The sequence below is a fragment of the Panthera pardus genome, unplaced genomic scaffold (assembly GCF_024362965.1).
Source record: "Panthera pardus isolate Hobbes unplaced genomic scaffold, ASM2436296v1 HiC_scaffold_16, whole genome shotgun sequence".
Taxonomy (NCBI): Eukaryota; Metazoa; Chordata; class Mammalia; order Carnivora; family Felidae; genus Panthera; species Panthera pardus.
The window spans coordinates 19,637,566-19,661,284 of NW_026526721.1; positions in this window are offsets into that span (position 1 = coordinate 19,637,566).

Consider the following 23,719-nt stretch of genomic DNA (forward strand, 5'->3'; position numbering starts at 1 on the left):
TCCTCAGAAAGCATAGCCCTGTAGACATATTGACTCTGACCTAGTCAATCCTGTTGCACACTGTTGGCTTCCAGAAGTTCCAAAAGAGAATAAAACTGCCTTGTTTGAAGCCACCAAAGTTGTTACAGTGACAATTGGAAACTATTATGGACATCCAGCCAGGTCTGTCCCATGTAAGCACATGAAGCAGTTAAATCTCTGTTGTGCAATTTTTGAAATTTTTCTTCCCAGTCTGATTTCATTTTTTTAATTCTTTAAGTTTATTTATTTACTGTGAAGGAGAGAGAGAGAGACAAGGAGGGGCAGGGAGACAGAGGGAGGGAGAAAATCCTAAGTAGGCTCCATGCTATCAGCATAGAGCTGGATGCGGGGTTTGAACTCACAAACCATGAGATCATGACCTGAGCTGAAATCAAGAGTTGGAAGCTCAATGGAATGAGCCACCCAGGTGCCCCTTTCCAGTCTGATTTCTTAATTAAAAAAAATTATAATAAACATGTTATTGTTTGCTTTAAAATACATTAAGGTATTATCTTTAATAAGGAATGTTTATCAGCGAATACACATGGAATTCAGGATTTGCAGAACACCAGAGCTGGATGGTTAGACTCTGGTCCACATTGGCAGTGAGACTGCTGGGGCCGGAGAATCTCTTAACTAAGTAGCTTCTTCACCTCTTGGGTTCCTTGCTAATCACTTGTCTCTCTGTCTCTTCATGACAGATTATCTTTCTTGGTTTCCCCATGTCCAAAGGCTTCTCATAGTATAGTCGTTTAAAGAAAGCTAAACTTCTAATACAATGGCTGTCCTCCAATGGGCACACAATGAAGCTATAAGGCCAGGTAGGAGATGTGCCTAGAACTCTCATGGTGTTATTACATGTTCTATTTGTCAAAGAAATCACAGGACACTTTGAGAATTGAGGGTTGGAGAAATAGACTCCACCTTTGATGCAGGAATGACAAGGTTATGTTGCAGAAGACTGTGTAAAATGGACAACACAGTGTGGTCATTGTTAAAACACACAATTTTCTAAAACAGGAGACTTTTAAAGAACAAGGATCTGGAAATATTTTTCTAGGCCAGCCAAGGGAAAGACAGCAGTAAGTGTGCTTGTGAGGTAGAATTGTTTCATTAGTCTTTATTTATAGCCTGAAGAGAACATTTCTATGATTATACTTTTCTCTTTGATGGGCCCCGCTAAGCAAACTTTGTGTGTAGTTAACTAGAATTTTAACATGCTTGATAAAAGGGAACAATTATTCTAATTACTACAAAAGGATAGTATTAAGATGTAAAATAATAAAATAGTATGTCGGTTAATGCAGATATACATTTGTATCTCCATATGTGATGAGATTTTTGATGTGCTAGTTACTATTGAATGAAAGATGGTATAGTTCATTGTGCACCTTCTGGAAACAGTCTATCAGGTGAGGTGGTTAAGAGTTACTTAGTTACAGCCAGACTTTAGCCAGAGGCATTAAAGTGCAAACAGATCATCAGGATATTGTCAATGAGTAGCCATCACCTGGACAAGGGTGTGAGAAAGGGCTTCTAGAAGAAAGTGCATTTGCGAACTTTCAGGACATCTAGAATTTCAAAAGAGTAACAGTGTTGAAGTGTCCCTCAGGAGGAGAAAACAAGAGCAAAAGCACAGTTAGCGGGGAGTCTGGGCTCCTCTCTCTTGTTTCTGAACTAATCTCCTTTCTTTCTTACCTTTACTTGTATTTTTTCAGTTTTAGTAGGGCGCCTTGATTTTTCTCCCTTCTCAGGCATGTACCCAAGGCTCTTCCCCCATGTATCCACATATTTTGGTTTCTCCTATTTTCAAGTCATGGTACAGTAGCTATTTTCCTATTGAGGCCTTCCCTGAATTCCTTATTTTAAAGTACAACCACTCCCCAACCCTTCCCCAACCCTGACATTAACTATCTTCTTTTCTACTCACTTTTTTTTTTTTTGCAATGCACTTTATCACCAGATAATGTAACTTTCCTTAGTCATTTGTTTATTTTATATTTTCTTCAACTTAAATATAAAATTCATGGGGCGCCTGGGTGGCTCAGTTGGTTAAGCATCCGACTTCGGCTCAGGTCATGATCTCACCATTCATGGGTTCTAGCCCCGCGTCGGGCTCTGTGCTGACAGCTTGGAGCCTGGAGCCTGGTTCAGATTCTGTGTCTCCCTCTCTCTGCTCCTTCCCTGCTCACTTTCTGTCTCTGTCTCTCAAAAATGAATAAATGTTTAAGAAAAATTTAAATATAAGATTCATGAGAAAGGGAATTTTGACTGACCAGTAGACTATATTTTTTAAATTTATTTATTTATTTTGAAAGGGGAGAGGAGCAGAGAGAGAAGGAAAGAGAATCCCAAGCAGGCTCCACACCATTAGCATGGAGCCTGACACAGGCCTCAAAATCACAAACTGTGAGATCATAATCTAGGCTGAAATCAAGAGTCGGACACTTAACCCACTGAACCACCCAGATGCCCCAGACTAGTTGACTCTTATGTCTACTCAGTTTAAATATATTTGCCACGTAGTAAGCCTTCATTAAACAATAACTGAATTACCAAAGGATAAACTGTGATCTAAAACCAGTGAATAGAATAGTTTTATATATAATATAAATAAAATATTATAAAATAATATTGTATTATGTAACCATTTTTTATATATATATATATATATACACACACACTTTATATATACAAATGCTTATGTATAGATATATACTTTATATATACATAACATATATATATATATTTACTTTATATATAGAACTATATAAATTTGTATATATTTATATATTTGGATATATAAATATATATATATATATATATATCACTATATGTGTTAAGATGGTTACTTGTAAGAGAAATATAATATTACATCAGATATGAAGTAAGGAAATTCAAAGGGGCTTGTTTTTAACTATGAGTAACCAGAAACTCATAATTGTGATGAAGGACATATATCTTCTTTCATGTAAAAATCATGCTCTGCACCTGCTATCTTGACAGTTTCACAACCCCCAGTGCGTTCTGTTTTATTTTTCTTCTATAGGTCTGCATTCTTTTTTTTTTTTTATTTTTTTTAAATTTTTTTTTTTAACATTTATTTATTTTTGAGACAGAGAGAGACAGAGCATGAATGGGGGAGGGTCAGAGAGAGAGAGAGACACAGAATCTGAAACAGGCTCCAGGCTCCGAGCTGTCAGCACAGAGCCCGACGCGGGGCTCGAACTCAGGACCGCGAGATCATGACCTGAGCCGAAGTCGGACGCTTAACCGACCAAGCCACCCAGGCGCCCCAGGTCTGCATTCTTAAGTCACCAAATGTGGTGCCTCAAGTTCCCATAATAACATAAACACTTCATCCAACAGAAAAAAGGAAAGGAAAGAAATTTGTATCCTCTCTGCCTAAAGAAACTTCCTAGAAGTTCTCCATACCACTTCTGCTATTACTTCCCTGGTCGGGACGTATTCCCTTTCACATACTTACAGTAGAATGATGGAAACTATCTATATTCCTGTTACAAATCAATATTTGTATTGTTATGGAAGAGGGAAGAACAAATTTTCTTGAGAAATAGTCCCTGTCATACAAAGAGAGAGGAAGAATTAACATTTATTGAGCATCATTGTCTAGCCATTGTGAAAAGAACTCTGTAAATGGCCAGGCTCTATAGAGAACAGATAAATGGTCTTCACTTGATATATAATTAGTGCTTATTAAGTATTTATAAAATTCACCACTGGAATGTGATCCCACATCTTTTTAACACTGAACACCATGCTTTTTCTATTACATAATTGACTATAGGCAATCACAGAGTGGGACAAGATCTCACAAGGCCAACAGATTGAAACCCTTTCCATGTTTCAAATAAAAAAAACACCTATTCTGACACAATGTAATACCACTTGGCAATGAGAAAGAATGAAATATGGCCTTTTGTAGCAAAGTGGATGGAACTGGAGGGTCTTATGCTAAGTGAAATAAGTCATACAGAGAAAGACAGATACCATATGTTTTCATGTGGATCCTGAGAAACTTAACAGAGACCATGGGGGAGGGGAAGGGGAAAAAAAAAGTTAGGGAGGGAGGCAAACCATGAGAGACTCTTAAAAACTGAGAACTGAGGGTTGATGGGGGATGGAAGGGAGAGGAAAGTGAAAGTGAGTGATGGGAATTGAGGAGGGCACCTGTTGGGATGAGCACTGGGTGTTGTATGGAAACCAATTTGACAATAAATTTCATACTAAAAAATACATAAATAAAAAGATAATTAAGGATAACATTTGGTCATTGAAATAATATAGGCTAAAAAACCCTTGATACTAATTCATCAAAGGTGTTCAACAAATGTATATTAACATGATGAAGCCAAATTGAAGAAAATAAAATTTAAAGTAACAATAGAAATGTGAAAGTGTGACCAATTCATGAAAATAATTATGATGGAATAAGCATTTATCACTCCTTAAAGTTACAGAAATTCTAACATGGATATGTCCACAAGATGATGGAGTTTTAGAAGGATTTCAACCACTGTTTGCAGGAATTCTTCAAAATGTGGGCTTGACTTTCTAGTCAGTAGGTAAAATAATTAAACTGAGAAGTAGTGAGAATAAGAACCTTCAGGTGGGTAGTAGAAATAGCAAAGACAGATTTACCTGAAAGATACTTTTGAAATGGAACTCAAAGTATTTTTTTTATTGACTCATTAGATGGAGATGCAAACCAAAAAGTTAAATTAAATAATAAAACTGGGCCAATGGAAAGAGCTCCAAGACTTTAAGAAACTAGGGAAGTCAGGAGGAGAAACTAATTTAGTACATATGATAATGTGCTTAGTTTAGGTCAGGCTGAATTCAAGGGACTGGAAGAACATTGAAGAATTTTAGTTATTGGTTTTGTTCTGGGTTATAGACTTGAGGGTCATTTAATTGCATCTTTAAAGGAGAGTAAATCACCATCGTTGACTGATTATGATAGAGTAGTAGGTAAGTAGACAGATATCTTTATATACATTTTTCTACTAAAACTAGTTTTGTTCATCTTTGTGCTCAGAGTTATAGTTCAAAAAAGAGTTATTATGTGAATGAATAAAAGTAGCTGCTTTAAGCCAAGAAATTTTGCTAGATATTGTCTCACACAGGGCTTCACAAGCTGGCTGTGCATTAGATGCTTGGGAAATACTTTCAAAAACTGCTATGAACCAACCCCATCCCAGATGGAGTCCATGAATTGTGGGGGTGAGATGCACCATATAGATCTTGAAAATCTAACTCAAAAATCTCCATTTAAGGTGAGGCCATCTTTAAAACAGTGTAACAATTTAGGAATATTTTCAGCTTTAGAACATGATGGTGAAGGCTGCTAAAAACCTGTATTTTGTTGCTTTGGAAGAAGACTGAAAATGTTTGGAAAACACGATTAGGTAAAAATCTTGTACTTACAAAACTTATTTTTCATGATGTTTATATTGAGACTAAGCTACAGGTTTAATATTTTTAATGATAAAGCTTGGGACTTAGAAAACACATTAATGTATTGCATTTTGCCAAGTTGGGCTTTCTTATAAGAAAAGAGGATTATTTATTCAAACATACTTTCCTAATACTTACATATAAAATGACCACCAAGGATCTCTATTAAGGCACAACTTGCTAATTAAATTAGCAACTAGTTTTGAGAATTGAAGCCTAGAAATATTTGCTAATTGCTTTACTTTTTTTTTTTATGTTATTCCTTGCAAACAGATAAACTCTTATTTAGGATTTTATTTTTACACCTTATTTCGATTCTAATTTTTTATACAATTGAGACATTTGGTATGTTTGGTATATTTGCTATCACTTATTCAGGTTTCTAATTATTATTGTTTTTGTTTTTTAGAAAGAAGGTTTAGAGTGGTAAAATATGAAACTTCATTCAGTACTCAAATTAAATAACTTCTGTTTCTGTAATTACATTATTTGGGGAATTGGATGACTCTGTGTTCACATAAATTGTCATAAACTGTTGTGACACATTTTATAGACTTCTCTTGGCTTTCTTGTGCTTACTTGGGAATCAGATACATCTGGCAACTCATTTAAGTCGGTGAAGTTTATTAATTACTTCCCATTATTTCTGTTATGATGTATGATGGCTTTCACACTTGTGAGACTTCAAAAATATCTAAAACTGACATTTTCACTTTCCTCATTTAAAGACGATGACAAAGAGTTCTCCCGAGGAAACAACCAACCACCTGTGTTCCATTAGCTGCTTCTGGTCACCCCAAATTTCCCGATTAGACAGTTGAAATGAGTTCCTATTTCGTTTGCTACTCACTGATACTAATGCCTTTCAAGTTATTTGAATCCATTTGATAAGAACACAGTTTATTTTATAATTAACATTTTACAAAAGAAAAGACCACTTTGCACTGCATTTCTATTGATATTTATACAGAATTATACAGAATCAATGTAGTGACTAATATATCGATGTTAATAACAATGGAAATTTCCAAGAACAAAAAAAAAGGTCTTCAGATGCATATATTTATAGTTAATGTGTTTTTGAAAATAAGAGTCTTGTAAGGCAATGTCTTCATTAAGTTTGGATATTATAGTTCAAATTACTTGACTCTGTACACATGAAAGAGAATTCTCATACAGAAAAAATATGGATACATTTCCAAGAATTACTTTGAAGATCACAGACAGAAGGGGAAAGTTGGAAAATTGCAACTTACTATTCTGTCTCAAGAACCTAAAATATTATTTTTGTTAGATTGATGCCTTTTTGATATGATTATAATGGCCACAGAAAACCCAAGTGTAACAAATTTGAATTAAAATGATATTCTTGAGCCCAACACACATTTTAGTTTGTTTCATTATTACATGACAAATTATTTTCAGGGTAGAGAAAAATTTACTTAACAAAGTTGGGTAGACAGGCCCCAAATTCTTGAGGAAAAAACCAAACACGTTTTCAAACAAACAAAAAAAAACTTTAGGGCAAGTGTCTCTTAAAAATATATGAAAACTCCATGTAAAAATGATGTCCATAAAATAAACCTCATCAAGACTTTGAGAGTGCGCAAATAAAAAATTCAAATGTGTTTACTCATTTTACAAATGTACAAATTTACAAAATTCACAAGTTTAACACTTTTGTTTTTGAACCGTGAGATCATGAATTGAGCCCATGTTAGATGCTCAACTGACTGAACCACCCTGGCACACCCACACGTTTAACTTGTTAAATTCCCTAGTATATTCTCCTTTTTGAGACAGCTTAGTAGACTGCTTAGTTGGATGTAATAATAGTCACTTTGTGCTTGTTGGGCATGTTTGTGCTTGTGGATGGGTGAATGTGGGTTATACCAGGAAGGATGTATTGTGAATGAATATCTTCCCATAAATCAAATACAGAAAACTAAAACTTTCTTCATTTTCATGAGCAATTATGAATTTAATGGTTGGCTGTTAGATCCAGTCAATTATTTCACCACTCAATATAATGACAGCTAAATTTTATTTTTCTTAAAAAGTGGAATCATGTCCTGATCATATTGTTAAACTTTATTTGTGCCTGAACTAAGTTTCTATTGGCTGAAGTTTATTTTAATAATCTACTTTATATATTTTTATCTAAATATGTAATCTTTATCTGAGAAAGTCACCTAAAAAAATCTTATAGCTCCTTTCTTTTCTCTACATGATCAATTTTCTTTTTCAGAATAGATGCAATAAGTTTATGCTCCCAAGTAGTGAGGTTCAAATAAGCAGATTGGACAAAAGCAAATGTTTCTTTTTTTCTTTTTTTTGAAGTTTATTTATTTTGAGAGAGAGAGAGCAAGCTATGCTATGAGTGTTTTACCACAATTAAAAAAAAAATCTCTTTAAGTGGCTTATAGCATAGTCACAGGGTAGAAAATGTGGTTATATGAGATGTTTGCCCTTTGCTCGAATATTAGAAATATCTTCACATAAGGGTGAATTTGATCTCAGGAAAACTTGACATGCATACCGTAGAATTAGGCGCCAACCATAAACAGTAGAATTGATGTTCTACTTCATGTTAAATAATGGATATGAAAAGCTAGCTAGAGCAGTTTATTGTGGTATAATACTTTATGGGTCCATCTGCAGGGTACAAGTACATCCCGTGAGCTCACTAACATTGTTAATGCCGGGATATTTTGGTTTTATTTGCTTACTGTTATTTTCTTATGCTTTATTTCCTTATTTGTCAGTATCATTCTTTGATTTTAATTTTTGTCTGTCTGATGACTAATAAAATTGAGCATCTTCTCATATGTGTTCTATTTTTGTATCCTCTTTAGTGAAATCGAAATTCTATGCTTCTATGTTTGGAATAAATAAAAAATAGAAAATAAATAAACAGGAGTCATTTTTCTTGATCTTTTCAAAGAACTAAATTTGGCAAATGGTGTCATAGACTCTAAGTCTAAAGTTCTCTTTTGACCAGCAAAAGAGCGGATGCAGAATTAAAACGAGAGATGGCATGGGGCGCCTGGGTGGCTCAGTCGGTTGGGCGGCTGACTTCGGCTCAGGTCATGATCTTACGGTCCATGAATTCTAGCCCCACGTTGGGCTCTGTGCTGACAGCTCAGAGCCTGGAGCCTGCTTCATATTCTGTGTCTCCCTCTCTCTGACCCTCCCCTGTTCATGCTCTGTCTCTCCCTGTCTCAAAAATAAATAAACGTTAAAAAAAAAAAATTAAAAAAAAAAAACAACAAAAAAAAACGAGTGATGGCTAATGTCCTGGGAAAAAGACAAGAGCGCGGAATAAGGGTCCTTGCCCCGTATTTATTCAGATCAGAAGGCTCACAAATGTGAATGGCATGTAAAAAGAGAAAAAGAAACTAGGAACATTAACTTGTGGATGTGAGGGGGGAAAGGAGATTTTGAAGATATACAGTGTTTGGGGTTTGGGTCAATATAAAACAAAATCCAGGCGCCGGGCAGATGGATAGATGGTTGTTAACAGCAGACAGGAGGCAACATGCCTGTTTATCTTTGCCAGCCTAAGGGATGAGACAGGTAGGGGGAATAACCTCAGTGTTAATAAGGCACCTTTTCTTTTGTTAACCATCTCTGCTCCGTGCTACTTTGCCTGCAGTGCAGCGGTTCAACGTCCATTTCGCCAATTTAACTAACCTGGCCCTATTCTCTTATGAAATAGCTTTCTGCTATACTACTAAATTTGGGCTGCTTTCACCCTGAATATCTAATCTTGTTATTCCTATGTATTGGGAACCTCTGCGCCATTTCTATTTCAGGCCTTTGTCTCTCTATTTTTGGGGGCTCACCACCCTCTCCCTATTTTGGGGTGTCTTTGCACCCCCCTATTCTTGGAGTGCAAATTAGGATTACCTAAACTCAGGTGTGAGCATTTTGCTGACTTTGTATTTCTTTGTGCCTTGTTAACCCATTGGTGTAAGCCCGGGGGATTCCTAAGCTTATTCCCCACAAAATGGAACAAATCTTTTAAAAACAATATGTGTGTGTCATTATCCAGTGCAATGATCTCTTCTTCTCCCTTAACCCCCCTCCCTCTATCCCATTTTCATATTATTCATATACTTCACTGACTTATATTAGTCCATTCTATCAAAACTGTGGGTAGTGTTTTAAATCTGTAACTGTTTTTATTGCTCTTCTTCTTTTAGTTCTGTCAATTTTTCTTTACATGTGCTGGAGCTGTGATTTCAGGTACACAGAGTTTTAGTATTTTTATATTCTTCCTGATGAATTGACTCTTTTCTCATTACATATCCTCTTTACAAAATTTACAGCACTATATCACACCTTAAAGTTTTCTTACTATATATTCTTTATCCATCCCAACATTGTATTTTTTTTTTTACCTTTTTGCATTCATGCACATACAGGCATATGCCCTTTTATTGCACTTCCTGGATATTGTATTTTCTTACAGGTTAAAGGTCTGTGGCAAGGCTGCTCTGAACAAGTTTATCAGCACCATTTTTCCAATAGCATTTGCTTACTTCATTTTTAAAATTTTAAATGAAAAGAAAAGAGTTTCATTTAAGCCCAAGTTAGGAAAGCTGCCCAGGATTCACAATCTTTAGAAGGAGAAGCGTTCTCTGGAGAAAAAAAAAAAAACATTGGTGAAGGGCTATATATGTTTTTTTTTACCTAGAGAGTTACAAAATCCTCATGATGAAGGACTTTCCAGAAAGTTACAGACCTTTTCTGTGGGGGGCCGGGCCCCAGTGCCAGGCTGAGACCGGGTCGAGCAATGTTCCCTGTTGACTCAAGCCAACCCGGTGGTTCCCCTTCCCATTCCCCCACTTTCAAGGGCATATGAAAGCCTTGTCAAAGCTGAAAAAGTTAATTCCTGAAGCCTGTGGTCTGCAGGTGTTGGCAGTAATGCTACCTCCCTTTTTCTACCCCGAGTCAGATAGAAACAAACATGGGAATTGTGTTTTGCTAGCAATCTTATCAACAAAGTCTTATTGTGACCCGTCTAGAAAATGCACAAGAAACACAGAACTAAATGTTTTGGTTGGCAGCGATTATGTGAAACCTGTTTATTCTTAGAATGGCCTGACCCATAAGAGTCTGCATATAAAAGATTATGTACAGCAACAATAAAGCCGTCACTTGGGCCATCAGCCCAGGGGACCCTCCTGTTCCCAAACTTCCTCTTCTCTCTTTTTTCTTGCATTCCCCTACCCTCAGGACCCTGACCTCGGTGTTTGTCGCGCCGGTCGCGACACTTTTCTTACATTTTTAGTATGTGCGAGGCTGTATGACTTTAATTTTACTGTAACCAGTGAGAGTTTTTGTTTTTCTTATTTTACATTTGGAATGCTCCTTTTTGGTTTATTATTATTATTATTATTATTATTATTATTTTAATACAGCATATGTACAATGTGTGCTTGGAGCCCTTGCTCTGAGGTTCTGGAGAGTCATTTTCACCTTGGTAAATATTAAAGTACAGGTTCCCTGGGAGCAGGGACCAAAAGCAAAAGTTGAAAATTTTCTTTATCAGAGCTTAATCAATAAATGTTGTGTCTGTGTTCTGATTGAAGACATGGTGGAAATAGCAAAAGAACTAGAAGTGGACCCTGAAGATGTGACAGAATTACTGCCATCCCATAATCAAACTTGAATAGATGAGGAGTTGATTCTTCTGGACCAGCAAAGAGTGGTTTCTTGAGATGGAATCTACTCCAGGTGAAGATGCTCTGAAGAATGTTGAAATGACAACAAAGGATTTAGAATATTACATAAACTTAGTCGATAAAGTAGAGGCAGAGCTTGAGAGCGTGGACTCCACTTTTGAAAGAAGTTCTACTGTGGGTAAAATGCTATCAAACAGCATCACATGCTACAGAGAAATTGTTCATGAAAGGAAGAGTCAATCAATGTGACAAACTTCATTGTTGTCTTATTAAGAAGCCACCCTGACCTTCAGCAACCATCACCCTCATCAGTCAGCAACCATCAATATTGAGGCAAGACTTTCTACCAGCATAAAAGGCAATAATTTGCTGAGAACTCAAATGACAGCATTATTAGAAAAACAATATTTTTTCAATTAAGGTATGTACATTTTTTTTTAGCCATAATGCTATTGCATATTTAATGGACCATACCATAGTATAAATATAATTTTATATGCACCAGGAAACTAAAAATTTATTTGATTCACTTCAGTGAGATATTCACTTTATTGCAGTGATCTGGCAATATCTCTGAGGCTGTGCCTATAAATTAATTGTTTTCTCCTCTATAGGTTATTAAGGAGTCATTACTTTGTTATACATTCAGTGACGTCCTAGAGATTAAAGTGTGTATATATATGTTACAGTCCCATAACAAAACTTTTACATTTATTATTTCCCCGCAAAATACTAGGACCTAGAATTATCTAATTCCATTTACCTCCTTCCATCTTTTATATCATTATTATCAAGCATCTCAATACTGTATATTTTTAAAAACCAAATGTTGTTAACAACCAATATTCATTCATACATAACGAGATTCTTACCATCTCTTTTGCTTTCTATCACTTCTGACAATTTTGTGGTCATCACTTGTATCATTTCTTTTTCCATGAAGGCTTCCTGTTGGAAACTTAATAAGATATCTTACATTCATAAGATTAAAAATCAATAAAATGACAACTTAAAATGTTAGTGTGCACACAGATTCAGAAGAAATACTTTTACACAATCTGTTTTTTTCTTTTTACTTTTAAGTTTATTTATTTTGAGAGAGGCAGAGACAGCATGAGTAGGGTAGGGGCAGGGAGAGAGGGAAAGAGACAGAATCCCAAGCAGTCTCTGTACTGCCAGGACAGAGTAGGATGCGGGACTCAAACTCATGAAACCATGAGATCATGACCTGAGGCGAAACTGAGAGTTGGACACTTAACCGATTGAGCCACCCAGGTGCCCCTACACAGTCTGTTTTAATTTAAATTATTACAACCATTTTGGAAAAGCATTTGAGAGGATACAAAGTTCAAAACATGTGCTCTTAACTAGGTCTGTTTTCATCTGGTCCATTTCTCACCCTCTTTCTGCTGTTACAGGAGTTGTGCCGCCTGCAAGCTGAGTGTCTAATGTCCCAATGTCAGTTGCCTTCTTGCTGAGTTCTACCAATGGAATTTGATGGTGGCGGAGTGGGGGGAGTGGGGGAGGAGAGGGCAAAAATCAAAATAGGTTTCTCTCTCTCACCACTTTTCCTGCTTCTGCAAGGAGAATCCAGAGCCAAAGATCTTGCAGCAACCCATCCCTCCAGTGTCACTCTTGCCTCAGGGTAGTGAGGGTAGTAGCCATTTCCTGCTAGAGCAAATCAGCTGGCTTCACTGCCTCCTGGGGCTTCTCACCCAAATAACCTATTTTCTGCTATGTACTCTCCATGGTTTAAGTGCTCAAAATTGTTTCCATTTTCTGTTTTAGACTCCTGAACAAAGCAATCTCACCCCTCTATATTATCATCTTGCACATATACGTCAAAAAACAAATGCAAAAAGGTTCAGAGTAGCATTATTTCTACCAGCTCCATACTCACACGGGAAACCACGTAAATGCCTATCAGCATTAGCATAGGAAAAACAAATTATCATTTATACATAAAATGGATTTCATCAGTAAAAAATAAGTGGCCTGCAATTAACACAACCACACGGGTGATTCTCAGGAGCGTAAGGTGGGGATTTGAGCAGGTCAAAATTCTTATGTGGTGTAATTCCATTTATATAAAATTGTAAAAGAAGCAAAACTCTGGATGGAAGTTGGAGGTAAAGAAATACAAAAAATAAATAAATGAATGAATAAAATTTTGGTTACACCCACGTGGGGAAGAGAAGATGATTGAACCAGAAAGTAGTCGTATATTCTTCTAAAGATAGTTGTAATATAATTATTCTAAATGTTGTGGGCATCTAGGGGTTTTTTAAAATTTCTTCTTTATGCACTATGATGTGGTTTTGGAGGGGTGGTGAGGGTCCAGAGCTGACAGCCAAGAAAGTATTCTTGAGATGTCTTTGGTGCAAAAAGGTGATTTTATTCAAGCACAGGGACAGGACCCTTGGGCAGGAAGAGTGCCCCACGATTGTGAGAAGAGACTGATTATATACTTGGGAGTTGGGGAGGTAAAGGCATGGGAAAGTTTCCAAAGGGATTTTTATATGCTAAAGAAGACTCTCAGGATCCTGGAGGCCTAGCTATTGTCAAGATAAGTTTGTTTTTCCCTCTAGTAAAGCATTAGCATTAAGACAGTAGCAAGTTCCTGGAGGAATGTTCCACTCTGTCTGCCTCAACTATTTGTCAGTGGGCTGCAGGCTGTAAGGAAATCTTTTTTTTAAGCTTATTTATTTTGTGAGAGACAGAGAAAGGGTGAGCAGGGGAAAAGGCAGAGAGAGAGAGAGAGAGAGAGAGGGAGAGAGAAAGAGTCCCAAGCAGGCTCTAAAGTGCCAGCACAGAGGCCTATGCGGAACTCAAACTCATGGAGCCACAAGATCATGACCTGAACAGAAATCAAGAGTTGGACATTTAACCCACTGAGCCACCCTGACACCCCAAGGGAATTTAATTTTATCTGCTATTTCCTTCTCCTTTTGTTTCCCACATCACGCTATACAAAATTTAAAATTTTTTATCTTTCCAATATGTAATTAAATACATATAAAACATTTTATTGTGAGGAGTTTATAGTTTAGAAAACATGCTATCAATTTCTTTCTACTGCCTATTTCTTTTTCTTGAAAACTTGTGCTGTAATTTAGCACTGTTTTTGTACACCTCTAGGGAAAACCTAATATATTTTACACAAACAGTAGATATTAAAGTACTCTTCACATAGTAAACACAATATATGTGTGTGAATGTGTGTGTATGCCTGTGTGTATCTATGTATACATATATATATATATATACATACGTGTGTATAAATATAACTATACATACATATTTATACTGTGGCATGTATTAAATTATACAAGCTTGGTTTTGCATTATGCATATCCTTCAATGAATTGATTAAAATTTCCAATGTGTCAGTAACTATATTTTCAATGGTAATTGGTTTTATGGAGGACATCCTTTATCAAGTAATAATTTGATGATAGTCTTTAATTCTTACAAACATGTAACTTTCATCTCTATATTTGTCAAAAGAGGGGGATAGGATTTGACTAATAAAATAAAAATAAATAATACCTTTTCTGTCATTACTCAGAATGACATTATTAAAAATAACTTGTGGGAAATCTTTATTTAGGAGTCATTTATCAACCCATTCATTCATGTGGCAAATAGATAAAGCTTTACTGGATAACTTGATGAGATAGTATCATGTTAGCAATTTTTTAAAAAAAGAAAAAATCATCTAATGGCATTGAATATACTTTTGCTGTCTCATTACTAGAGGTCTATACTTCAGAAAAGCTCATTAGCTTGTGAAAAATAATAATTCCACAAGTTATGTACTCTTTTTCCTCCTTTTATTGATTTTTTTCATTTAAATTTACTGCCTATTCATTGATTTTTCAGACTTACATAATCAGTGATATGATTCATAGCCCAAAATTCTTGTTATTGCTAAAGTAAATGCTATTTACTTTTCATTAGCCATTCTTGTTTCCTTTATTATTTTCTAGATTATTCACTATAAACAGTACAACTCAATCATCTTTCCTCAAGAAAAATAATTTGTATTTTTTAGTTCATATCCTCTAATTTTAAAGGTCAAAAGCAGCTGGAGATTACACACAGATACACAGAAACATACACACACACACACACACACACACACACACACACACTCCCCTATGGCTGTGAAAATAGAGTAGAATTGTTATCCTAAAATTTTTTAATTTTATGTAGTTTTGAGAGAGAGAGCAGGGGACGGAGAGAAAGAGAGAGAGGTAGAATCCCTCCTCAGTGCAGAGTCCGATGTGGGGCTTGAATCTATGAAACTGTGAGATCATGACCTGAGTAGGAACCAAGAGTCAGATGCTTAACCAACTGAACCACCCTGATGCCTCTAAATAGTTTTGTTAAGTTTAGATATAGCATAATTAGAAACCATGAATGTCTCCATGTGAGAAATTGTTCTCGTTCTCACAAGATTCTTTTTTTTTAAGTTGATTTTTCACTCATCAATCAGGGTTAAATCAAAGTATTTCTGAAACTTATAAACCTATATATTATTTTCAGTTATAGACAGGTAGTTTTTCATTTGATAGTTTTTTGGATTATGTATTTTACATAGTTAAGTACATGATAAAAATAGTCATTTCTTTCAAAGAATTATTTTTATATAATATGTCATCCAGATAGCAATCAACACAGTTTTATTTTCGAGAGTTAAACTGCTTTTTTTTTTACTTAAGATTCTAATCTGAACTCCTGAGATACTGCTGGCTTACTTACCTAGTTATGTTTCTTCTTTGCCAGATTTCAGACTTCCTCAGTTAAATGTACCCTAAAACTGTCTATTTCATATGTAAGCCACCGAGCACATGTGGTTGTCGAACGTTTGAAATGTGGCAAGTCTGGATGGAGATGGGTTTATACATAATATACACTGAATTCGAGGACTTATTACCAAAAAGGAATGTAAAATATCTCATTAAAATGTTATATTGAGGGGCGCCTGGGTGGCTCAGTTGGTTGAGCTTCCAAGGTGGGCTCAAGTCATAATCTTGTGGATTGTGAGTTCGAGCCCCACGTCGGGCTCTATGCTGACAGCTCGGAGCCTGGAACCTGCTTCACATTCTGTGTCTCCGTCTCTCTGTCCTTCCCCTCTCACATTCGGTCTCTGTCTCTCAAAAATGAATAAACGTTAAAAAAATTTTTTTAAATGTTATATTGATTATATGTTGATACGATAATACTTCAGACACATTAGGTTAAATAAAATATACTATTATTAAATTTATTTTTACTTTTCAAAAATGTGTCTACTAGAAAACTGAAAGATATGTATATGGCTTACATTATATTTTGTTTGGGTAGCACACTTTTTTTTTGTTTGTTTGTTTGTTTTTGAGTAATACCTATGCCCACATGGGGCTTGAACTCGACCTTGATATTAAGGGTCACATGCTCTACTGACTGAGCCCGAGCCAGCCAGGGGCCCCTGGGCAATACTTTTCTTGAAGATAAAAGTCACTTCTTCTTAGTCACTGTTAATTTCTTAATTTTATTTCAGTATGTGACATTGGATATGTAATTGTCCATATCCTTACACACTATTTTTCTAAAATATTGATAAAGGACTTTGTCAAAAAATAGAAAATAACTTTGACTAATAATGTGAGCGTAAGCACTGTAGAAACCCAGGTTATTTGTTCTTGTTCCTGTCACGATCATCTGAACAGTTCAATTTCTTTTTAAAATGCTGCTTCCTCTGAGGACCATTCTTGCAACTCTACTCAATATTTCTAGGATCCTCCAACCTTACTCCAGTCTAGCTCTAAACCATAACACTATCATATTTTATCCACAATATTCTTTTTTTATTTTTTTTATTTTTTTAATGTTTTATTTATTCTTGAGAGAGAGAGAGACAGAGACAGAGACAGAGCATGAGTGGGGGAGGGGCAGAGCGAGAGAGGGACACAGAATCCCAAGCACTCCAGGCTCTGAGCTGTCAGTGCAGAAACTGAGTGGGGCTTGAATTCACAATCTGTGGGATCATGACTCGAGCCAAAGTCAGAAGCTCAACCAACTGAGCCACCCAGGCGCCCCTATCCACAACATTCTTTAATGTCCCTTATTAAATCAACAACTGAAATATTTATATACAAGTTATTCATCACTATTGTAATTACCAAACAACTTGCTAATTACAACTACTTACCTACTTATTTACTGGCTTACATCTCCCTGAGAAATCAGCTCTAGGAAAGGATAATCCTTGTCTGTCTGTCTTTCCTTACCTGTAACTCTTAGAATAATACCTTGCTAAATATTTTTCAAATGAACACATAATTATAATCTTTTTGGTAGGTTGAGGATATTAAATATTTGTTTATATTATAAAATTTTGCAAAGATCTTTTAAGATCCAGGCACATTGGATTTTACTCTTCATTTTACTTATTTCAAGAGTTTTTATGGCTGTGACATAGCACTTGGTCACCTTTTGTGTTATCTCTTAACAGTATTCTTCTATCTTTGGTAACTACTTCTGATTAAGGACAGATTATTTCTTTCTTCTTCTCTTACTGAAAAAATAAATAAATGGAGATTGACCAAAAAGCAGGATTTGTCAAGGCAATCAATGCCACAAGACTCTCTAAAGAATTATATTTAGTTAATTCATATTGCATGAGACAGATAGACAAGGTCTATCTAGAATTTCTATTAAAAGATTGTTTATCAAAGCAGGAAAGCAAAATTTGCACAAAAATTTTCACTGTGAAGTCAATTGTATTGCAAGGGCAAAAGTCATTTTGCATCTAGATAATTAATATATGAAAATAATTTACATAAATTGCGAAAAATATTAAAATGTGTACCTCACTCAAATTATTTGTCGGCAAATTAATATATTATAGGGGGATCTACCATGATATCAGATTGCTGTCCTTGTTCTGTTGTATATACTTGGAATCTAATAAAAAATTAGCTTTATATTATTAGAAAAAATAATTTATTTTCGTATGTTCCAAATGGTAGGTAATTCTTAGCCATTTTTATTTTTTATTTATTTATTTTTTAAGTTTTAATTACAGTGAGTTAACATAGTGTTATATTAGTTCCAGGTGGACAATACAGTAATTTAAGACTTTTTAAAATTTGGTTCCACATATTTAACCTGAAATATTTTAGTTATCTTTTTTTTTTTTTTAATGTAGGGATCTGGAATCAGCTTTTAAAAATGGATGGGGCACCTGGGTGGCTCAGTCGGTTAAGCGTCTGACTTTGGCTCAGAGCATGATCTCACGGTTTGCGAGTTTGAGCCCTGTGTCGGGCTCTGTGCTGACAGCTCAGAGCCTGGAGCCTGCTTCAGATTCTGTGTTTCCCTCTCTCTCTGCCCCTCCCCCGCTCACACTCTGTCTGGCTCTCTCTCTCACAAATAAATAAACATTAAAAAAATTTAAAAAAAGTAAATAAAAATGGCAATAACATTAAATTCTGAGCAAGATTAAAGTAAAATTGGTTAGGCAAAGGTATCTATCACCTGTTTTTTAGCATCACACTATTCATGCCTTTTTAAGTATAATTTTACCTGACTTTATTTTGGAAAAGAAATGACACTTTCAAATATGGTAGTATTATTTCCATTCATAATAAACAATTTTCACCAGTTGATGTGGGGACAGATGACCTTTAATCATACTTCAATATTGAACAGATTGTTTATCACATGGTATGTTTATAAGAATATTTGCTAAAATCTAATTTGTTAGTGCATCAATAAATCAATATTTTATATTTTTACATGTGGTATAATGCCTCCATCTTTTTTTTTTTTTTATTTCAGGGTTTCCTTTACTCTTCTGGACATATAACTTGCCCTAAAAGTATTGGAATAATTTTTATTCATGATTGCAAGTGCTAGCTCACTATAAATAATACCAATGGGCTGCCCACATTTGATCAATATAAGTTCTTGATGAAACATCAAAAAAAAGTTTAAAATTATGTCTAGCATATTTCATCTTATCAGAATTTTTTAAAGTAAATTACTTAAATGTCAAACTGCTTTTGCCAGAAAGTATATTATTTGCTTAAATATCACTTCAATCCTTCTGGATGACAATAGAGTTATGACAAAATAAGGAATCTTTTTTTCCCTGAAATTCAGTGGATCAAGGATTCTTTCCTTCTATCTCCCATCTGTAACGTGAAATGTGCAGGCAGAGGTCATTACAAAACCACTAAGGAAAGAAGCCACTATGCAATCAGAAGTGTGAGAACAATATCCAGTGCTCAGGATAGCAGAGCAGAATGATGTGAGGGGCCCTGACCTGTTGCCGATATCATGAAAATTCTTTACCAGCTTTGTAAAGCTACCTCTTCTCCTGTGGAAAAAAAGAAATAAAATCAACCCTTGATTGGTTAAACTAATGAATTTAGAATCATGGTAGTTACTGCCAAATATAATCTTGAGGGCAAGTGATCATGACATTAAATGAATGTATGTTAATATATATAATGCAAAAAAAAAAAGGTTTTTTTTTTTTTTTCTGAAGGATATCTTATCCTGATGACACTGAAACTTTATTCTATAAAATTTACCCACTTTCTAATCTCTCTCTGACTCCTCAGATAAATTTCTTTTGAATGTATACATACATATTCACAAACACGGGCTACAGAACACATAGGAGCTGGGGGTATGGGTCTCCTGAAGTTGGGTCTAGAACCGAATTGAGGTGGCTAAGAATTTGACTCCTGCAGGGTGACTGGACAGAAAGACTGAGTACCAAGGGTGAGAGGGCCCAGAGGCTGGGTTATTTCTTCAAACTGAGCACTGTGGTAAGAGTCACACAAATATACAAGAAGAGGTTAACAGAGACCACACCAAGTGTATCAGTCTACTGAATCTATATAGTGTTAAGGGGAATGACAACTGGATTCAGGAAAATAAATTTCCCTAAGAATAACCTGGGTCTCACCCAATCTTTTGTTTTTTAAGTTTACTTATTTATTTTGAGAGAGAGAACAAGGGAGAGACAGACAGAGAGAGAGAGAGAGGGAGAGAGAGAGAATCCCAAGCAGGATCCTCACTGTCAACACAGAGCCCAATGTGGGGTTCAAACTCAGGGACCATGAGATTAGAGCCTGAGCTTAACTCACTGAGCCCCCAGGTGCCCCTCACTCAACCTTTGTATCTTCATGCTACTGCACATGTGGTGTGGGGGTGAAACGGGGAGCTGTGCAGGAGGCAAACCACTACCTTAGTGGGTTTCTTTGAAAATTGTCACTGAGTGGCCATCTTTGGCAGGGGGCTCCACCTTTCTGTCTTGGGGACAGGATGGGCTTCAAGAGATATATCTGACCCCGCTCCAGGCTTGCCCCTTTCTGATTTCTTTCTTGGAAATTAGTTGTAATATCCACCTCTCCTCCAGAAGTAATCTTTTCCTGAGCCGCAGAGTGCCTGTACTGCCTGTGTCCAGCCTCATTTGCAACTGGCTGAGAAGTTGTAATTCGGAGATTTAGTTAATTAGCACACTTGGCCAAAACCCCACCTTGCAACCAGGGCTCCATCAGCAATAAAACTGTAAGTTTGACTTCAAAATTCTTCATATTTGTGTGATTTCTTAAATGTGATAAGAAGGGAAGGAGAACATTGGAACAGACCTCCATCTCTTAGACCATATCTAGGTTGGCAAAATAATTCAGACATTAATAATCTGCACTCGTTGCCTTTGTGATGGTAAACTTCTGGCATTTGTATTTTCTGAATTTTTCTTCTGTTTCTTTCACTCTATAGTCATGAAACTCTTACTCCTTGTAACTTCATACTTAATATATCCACCAGGTCTCTCAATATCTTCCTTGCATATTTCAGCCCGTTATTTCTCTATGTTGTATTCTAAGTGGATTTAACAGCAATGAATTATAATACACTAATTCTTTCTGGATCTCTACTCTAGGATTTATCCATGTAAAGATTGTTTGTTTTTATGGCTGCAGATTTGCTATTAGGATATATGCTTGGTCATATTTCATATTCACTCATTGGTTCCATTTACTTGTTATTGTTTTATGGCTTTCAAAAATGGGTGAAATATTTTACATTTTCTATTATTTTAATTTTATTGGGCAGACGTTATCTATAGTATTTTAATTTGATGACTCTCTTTTTATTTTTATTTTTATTTTTATTTTTAACATTTATTTATTTTTGAGACAGAGAGAGACAGAGCATGAACGGGGGAGGGTCAGAGAGACAGGAAGACACAGAATCTGAGCAGTCAGCACAGAGCCTGAAGCGGGGCTTGAACTCACGGACCGCGAGATCGTGACCTGAGCTGAAGTCGGACACTTAACCGACTGAGCCACCCAGACGCCCCTATGACGCTCTTTTTAAATATTGGCTTCCCTTGTGTGTTTTAGAACAATAATATCATCATGAAAACAGAAGGTGTCTTTCTCCTTTGCCCTGAAATCACTATTTCCTGATTGTCCATCAAATGATGTTTCTAAAGAAATACATGGTCAATCATTAGTGTGATGCAGGAAGAGGATTACAGCTTACACTGAGACACGATGGAAGACTGGAAGGAGGTGTATAAAGGGACATTTGTAGATGGTGGTTAAAGTAATTGAGAGAGTTACCATCTGTTGATAGCAGTATTCTCTCCTGCTTCATTGAGATGTATATCAACAAATATTTATGTGGCCCTATTTTCTACTGTATCCCTTGAAAACAATTTTCCCTTAATCTTCTGCATGGTTTTATTCTCCTTTGTTCACCTTTTCAGATATTGATGACTTCTTGCCTCTTATGATTTCTCCATCTCTCATTTCGTACATTCCCCTTAGACAGCCCACCTAAAATTGTAAATGTCTTCACGAATATGATGGCATGATATCATCAGTCAAAATCAAATATTCCTAAGGAATTTATATTTCACAGTACTTATATTCCCTTTGGTAACCCACACTTACATAAAATCCCTTATATCTTTAAATACATATATTTTAATTAGTTGTCAATATCATAAACCGGAGATTATCTTTGACCTTTTCTCCTTCGCTTCTATATTAAAAAAAATAATAATTGGTGGAGAGGGGGGCATCTGATTTTAATATTTCAATTCTGTCTCCATTTCTTCTCTTCTCCACGTCCACACTGTTGCTGAGGTTTATTTCTGATTGTTTCTCCCTGGATCACTGCTGCAACCTCAGAGGTCACCATGACTGCACAGGACCACCTTCTATCAGCATCCATCTGACTGCTCAGGTGTTTCTTCTAAATGTACCTGCCAAGAGACTTTTCGTATATTACTCTCTAGATACAGAATGAGAGGCAGGAATTATTCAAATGTATTTAATAATGTAGGAAGAAGATAAAATTTCTCGAGATATGAGATCTCCAAACATAAATTTTAAAAGCTGAGCAATAGAGACTGTGATGTGAGAGTCATGCCTAATTGCACTAAGCATGGAATGATGAGAACACAAACAAGGAGAAAGGACTGTTTGTGATGCAGTATAAGTAGCCATGTAGAAATTATTTTATTTTCATAACTATTCTGAGAGGTGTGGAAGGAAGGGTCCAACGTGGTTCTAAGTATTTTATCTTTCTCAAATTAAAAATCATGATCATTTCTCAGATATTTGTTGACGTTTCTACTGGGAGTGGATTTCAACTCTACTTAAATGATACATAACTGATATAAATGACTAGAATGTCATAAGATGTCTGAAGATTATACTGCAATTGTATAAAATCGGTATGTTTCAAAAAATTTGAGTTCTTTAACTTTTTAATTAATATTAACACTACTATTATTATTATTATTATTATTATCATTGTTATTACCAAATCTAGTATATTTTTGGGCCAAACTTAGTCTTGTGTTACATGAGTTGAATGTAATTTATCATAGTTTTTTTTTGCTTTAATATGATGAAGTTTCAGAATAATATTACAAAATATATGACATATTCAAACTGATTCAATTTTATCCTCTTTTCTGATGGCTTTACCTACATTTTAAAATTTCTGTGAATAAAATGTGTTCTTTCACTTGAGGTGAATTTTCCCTATGCTTTCTTCTTGCTTGCTATTCCACAATAGTTTGATTGGTGCCCTCTGGCAAAGAAGCCCACGGGGTAAAGTGCTCACACTCGAGGAGATGTCAAAGGAAGTCAGTTATTATAATAAATCTAGATTGTGCAAAAGGAGTGGAGAAGAGGATATAAAAGAGACAAATTCATTTGTTGGTAAGGAGTATGTGTATAGGGAGAACACCTGCACTCAATTTTTTTTTCAACTTCCTTCCTGCCAAATCATTACTTGTTTCTGTTGTATTTTTCATTCTGGCACACATAGGACACTTGAACAACGGATAAGAGAGCCAGAAAAGACAATAGCAGTATAAGGCGAATCATCCTTATTCTGTACTTCACTTGATTCTGTAGACTTTATTCAGATTTATTTCTTAATGATTTATTATATGAATTGCTGAGATGCTCTTCAGCACAACTTGTGGTTGCAAATATAAACAGAAC